We start from the raw sequence: 5,948 nt of genomic DNA, 5'->3' as shown, positions 1-5,948 counted from the left end.
TCTTCATCCTCACCCCGCATTTTTCATTCAACTTTTCCTTCTGGTATGTCTCCAGGCTTCAAACTTCCCATCCTATTTTCATAGAATCATAGAATTGTAGAATGGTTTAGGTTGGAAAGGACCTTGAAGATCATCGAGTTCCAACCCCCCCTGCCGTAGGCAGGGACACCTCCACTAGACCAGGTTGCCCAAGGCCACGTCCAGCCTGGCCTTGAACACCTCCAGGCATGGGGCCTCAACAACCTTTCTTGGCAACCTGTTCCAGTGCTTCACTGCCCTCAAAGTGAAAAACTTCTTCCTAATGTTTATCCTAAACCTGCCCTCTTCCAGTTTATAGCCATTCCCCCTCGTCCTATCACTACATGCCCTAGTAAAAAGTCCTTCACCAGCTCTCCTGTAGGCCCCCTTTAGGTACTGGAAGGCCACAGTAAGATCTCCCCAGAGCCTTCTCTTCTCCAGGCTGAACAGCCCCAACTCCTTCAGCCTCTCCTCAGAGGAGAGGTTTCAGTCCCAATCTGTCATTCTTTTAATGTATACCTTTAATCTGAAGCTCTGAAAGTGTAGGGAAGCTCAGGACAGGAAGAGTTGAGAGAGTTGAGTCTATTGATTCGGCTGCAAGAACATGACAAGAAGGAACCAGCTGGGTCTATGAGAGATTTGTCCTTTTCAGCCTCAGGGTAACCACAAAACGATGGATATCCCAGAGCATCAGAGCTATGGTTTTGCATCAGTGTGGCTCTAAGCGAGTTAGATACCATGAACACGTATCATATAATGTTTACAAGTAAGGAGCAGTTTCAGAGCACTGAAGTTCAGGAAGACTGTATTCTCTGTACAATGACTAGAAAGAGGTTGTTGCCCGGAGGAAAGGATAGAGGAAGTACATGTATGTTTAAGATGCTGTAAATTACCCTCTTCCTATCTATCTTGACAACTTTAGGACTTCAAGGAAACTATTATTTTAGGTTTGTTGGTTGTCTATTCTTCCAAAGACCACATCTTCATGATTCATAAAGATGTATTTCACTGAATGAGTGTGTTATGGAAATAGTAATGTGCAATATGTGATAACTCCAGGAAGTTTATTATGCATTGTGCCTTTTTCACACGTACAGTGATGTAGGAACCTGCCTCTCACCAACTTAATGAGATCACAAGTTTAATATCAAAATAATTTTGTCCAATGAATGATGTGATCTTTCAGTTATTAGTGTCATATATTGTACTACTGCTAGGACCATCCTATTCAATAAATCTGTCTAATCTAAACTGTCCAGCCCTGTAATTCTGATCAGTCATTACCATTTGGCAAGACTACGAACATGTGTTTTCTTTAGCATTGTCTTACATATGCACATAACTGAGTGGATGTTAGGACTATTCATAGTCCTTAAAGTTAAACAAGCAGATGTAGGAAGGTTATGAACTCTGAATACTTGTTATTGTCATCTTAAGTCTCTGCAGAGAATCTAAATTTAGTACTTTCTGAATTCCTTGATATAAAATCAGGTTATTTTTCCCACTGAATTAAACCATTTGTGATAGACTGGATTATTTTGCCTGACAAACGTTAGTATGTGCTCACATATCCCGATCCATCAAACAAACCTTATTCAAGCGGGAGCTGTTCAGGAACTGTCACATCCTCAGCTGAGGAATAGCTCTGCCATGAGTACACCTGACCTGCTAATTTTTGTCAACTGAAAGTAAAATAGATTAGCTTAGAACACCTTCAAGTAAAAGAAGACTTACTGCTGGAACCACACCCTACAGCTATGCAGTTTCCAGCCTTGATGTACTTCATATCTAGCCTGTTTGGAGTTTTAGTTGATTTTGCTATTTTCTGCTTGTCATAGTCATAACCTAAAGTGTAAGACCCATCATCATTAGTCACTGGAAGACCACTATCCATATACCATGTGGAAAGTTTGTCAAAGTAAGTTGCTATAAGGATAAAGTAATATTTGTGCAGTATCTTGGGGAGGACTGCGTGGCCACAACTTGTAAGGAAAACTGGGCTCTGTTCCTCACTCCATGGCTTTGAGTAACATTATACAAAGGTGTTTCATACCTCTGCCATGTGTAATAATATAATCTGCAATTATCTTTTGGGGTCTCTTGATGAGAAGAAAAGAAAATTAAGAGGTACCATTATTACTTATGATCACAGACAACAAATAGCAGCTGTATTTTTGATTCTTTGCTTCCTGCCCTCTCCCTCTTACCCCTTAAGAACCTCTACACTGTCTGTTTCCTTCGCTTTCTCTCACCCTCTCCTTATGTCCACACATGTATAAGATGGAAGGAGTTTATTCCCTGGCTGAGTTCCTGGGTGCCAACATGCAATCTAGAATGAACGTTCTCTGCCTATTTTTAACTAACCCAAAAACAGGAGTTCTTAATGGGAATGCTCACACAACCTTGACTAAAGCAGTGTGAACACATTGCTATAATTTATAATGTCAGTCTATATTCCAAATGGTTTCTCTATATACTGCATGTTGCACTCAAACAGGAAAAGAAGGTACTGCAGTGAATTATTGTGTAATTAATCATTTGACCATGAGGGACTCATTTACTAATTAAAAACGCAAAAAGAGTAAATTGAAATAACCAGTGACTACTAAATCACATCTCTTGATGTGTCAACAGCATTGTAATATATCATAATGTATCAGTCAGAGACATACAGATCCTACGTATTCTGTTACCTTTTACTTGAGAGCTGCCAAAATCATTCATTATACTTCCAATGCTGTTTCTAGTACTATTCATGCAATTACCATAGCATGCTAAATTGAGATACGAGATACAACTCAGGCTGACGTATGTACATAGTAATAGATAGAAATGTACAATTCTCTGCTCTGCTGACTGTGCCCACCATCTCTGAGCATATCATAGGGGAACAACACTGCTATGACAGGATGATCTCTGGGAAATAAAACCATGACTTAGAAGTCTGGATTTCAGGTCTGTCTAGATATTCCTGCCTCTCTAGCATTTGTAGCAGATACATCAGGTCTGTGTCTTTAGCTACAGCTGTTCATGATTTGGTATACTGTCACAAACCCTCCTTCACTGGTAGGTTAAGGTAGCATTAAAGTATCTGTGAGACGGTGGGCTGAAGGTTTTCACGTATTGCACAGCTACAGTGCTGAGGACCATCATCTGTGGGGTGGGGTAGGAGAGCTGGTAGGGCACCTGAGCCAGAGACGTCTCAAACCATTACAAACTGCTCTGCATTCCTGAGACAGCACAGACTTCATGTGTTGTGTGTTATTATCCACCATGGCCTTTGGAAAGCATTCAATTTAGAGCTTTTTAAGTAGTGGTGGGAATTTCTGTGCCATTTAGTTTTACAGTCGGGGTGAGGGAGAATAGGCTATACATTTCCTATTGATGTTAACTGAAAACTTCTGCATTGTTAACCTTGTACACCAATGCTGCATTTACTTTGTGTAGGTAAAAGATGGAGATACGTCTATGGCTCCAAAAAGGCTGGGAGAGGTGTGAGAAGTAAAGTTCAAATTTGAAAAACAGCTTCACAAAGTTGCAACTTTTATTTTCTTAGATTTGTTCTGTGTTCAGCAGGAAACTTGTCTGCATGACTTGTTGGCAGAAATAAGATTTATTAATGGGATCTTATGTAAAATCATCATGGGAGTCTTTCTTTTCTTAAAACTAACATTGAATTTATTTGCGTAGCTGCAACTAGAATGAATCAATTATTGCATTCACATGCTGACCCACTGAAGAAAACAGATAGTGCTTGTTAAGTAGTGTGGTTTGCAAGTACTCTATTAATATTGGAATATGAACGAAAAAGGTAACGTCAGTTTAGCTTTCATGTCTTAAGTTGAAGTTCCAAGCTTGTAGAAGGGTTTTTTTTTGGTTTTCATTTTCTTAATTGGAGAGACATATCCATTTCTGGAAGCTGTTGGGTGACAGTAAATGTGTAGCATTGTTTTGATGCTTTCATCAAAACCATTTACTTCAGTATGTCAAGTAGTCTGGGGATTCCCTAATATTAAAGATTGATGGTATTAAAGATTTCATGAAAAACCGGCTGATTCATATGGGAACTCAGGCTTTTTGCATTCTAGAATGGTAAAAATTATTTTCTTTTATACATTTAATTCATCAATTTACACTAATCATGAAAGTAGAAGGAAAAGAAATTACATTATTTCAGCAGGAAACTAGGAAATGGGTACGGTTTTCTCATTGATTAGATAACTGTATTGGACTTTTCCCCAAAGAAAAACCCAAAATACAGAAAAACATCAGTTATTTGCTAGTCTTTAAAATTATAGGGGAAAAAAAAATATGTTGGGGAGAGGGGGGAAGTTTTATCTGTTTAGCAATTGTGGATGATAAATAGTACTCTTTAGAAGAATCTACCGAAATAACAAAAATACAGATTGACCATGCAATATTAGATTTTTTTTTTAAAGACAAGCTGAATATTTCTAGGAAAACTACTGTGCTGTTTAACTTTTAATTCCCAAGGCCTCATGCTCAGAGTCTGTAACAATGGTTTATGTTAGCAAACATGTTCTTTAATAGTTATCTGCTCTCTCCACTTGTCTTCAAATATTGTGATTTAGATAGAACCCTAATGCACAAGTGCAACTTGTCCCCAGAGCATTATTCAGCATATAAATTAAGTAATATTATAACAGACCCCTCACTTAGCTCAGCATAATGAATATGAAACATCATGTACTAGTGACCAAGGTCATGGTATGAGAATGAATTACTCTATTAACTTCTCTTTTAAGTAGCATTAGAGATAATAAATGAAGAGATTTAATGGGATTCTGAAAATATTATTCATGCAAAAGTAACATACTTTATCTTGCTAAAACAATTAAGATCTGTTTTGAAGATATTTTACGCTTTGGAAATATGATGCTTAGAAGTGTTTATTGCATGTTGCAGAATGCATCAGCATTAGCCAGTAATGCAGATAATCTGATAAAAATCGAAAAGCTGATTTGTATACTATGCTAATTCAGGATCATCTCTTTGGCCCTAGGTACTGTCCAAATGCTCCATAAGATTATAGCAAGCTTTAGTAGTGATATTAGATTAAATTCAGTTCTTTTGCTTATAACTTTTTTTTCAAAAGAAAATTACATCCATCATTCTTCTCTATAAACCCTCTTTAGCTGCCTGATAAGTACTATACAATATCGTATTTTAAGCCTGGCATATTACTTTTTTTATCCAGGCATATTTAAGCCTCCTCTTTCAGTTATACAGTATATTATTTCAGGGATAGAAAGTTTTGTTATTGTGATACCTCTACAGCTGAACCATAAAGAGACTTAGTGATTCGCCATGTGTTCCATAGCGCACTCACATGTGTTTAGGGGAAATGTAAGAGCAGTTGATAAGAGATTACTCTTCAATTTGCAAGTGACTACAGTGCATGGAAACTTAATGCTGTACTTGGTGGTTTGGGTTTTTTTTGTTTGCTTGGTTCTATTTTTAAAAGAATTATGTGAGAAGAAAATGAAGATGTAAAATTCTGAATTGTTGTTTGGGGTGAAATCTGCTCCTAAAATATAGCAAAATGCAAAAGGGAATCTTGCTGCAGCATAAATGTGGACGAAGGTAGCATATCATGGATAGTGTGCCCCTGCTGCTAATCCTATGTCCTCAGTATTTTTACTGGAAAATGTGAGGTTTTTTAGGGAAGAATATAATGCAGAATTCAGGGTACCACAGGCTTATTAACCTGCCTGTGAGCATACACTCTTGGACAGTGCAGTAATGAGCACCAAACCTGATCTGGCTTCCAGAGAAGTTCAGAGTATTAAGTCAAGACCCTCCTTTCTTGTTTGTGAGAGAAATGTTGAGGTTGAAATCCTTTCTCTTTGCTCCTTTCAATAATATCTCTGCACAATGACAGAATTCTAAATGAACTTCCTGTAAACTTT

The sequence above is a fragment of the Vanellus vanellus genome (assembly GCF_965231255.1).
Source record: "Vanellus vanellus genome assembly, chromosome: 2".
NCBI lineage: Eukaryota > Metazoa > Chordata > Aves > Charadriiformes > Charadriidae > Vanellus > Vanellus vanellus.
Note: the sequence above shows the minus strand (reverse complement) of the source record.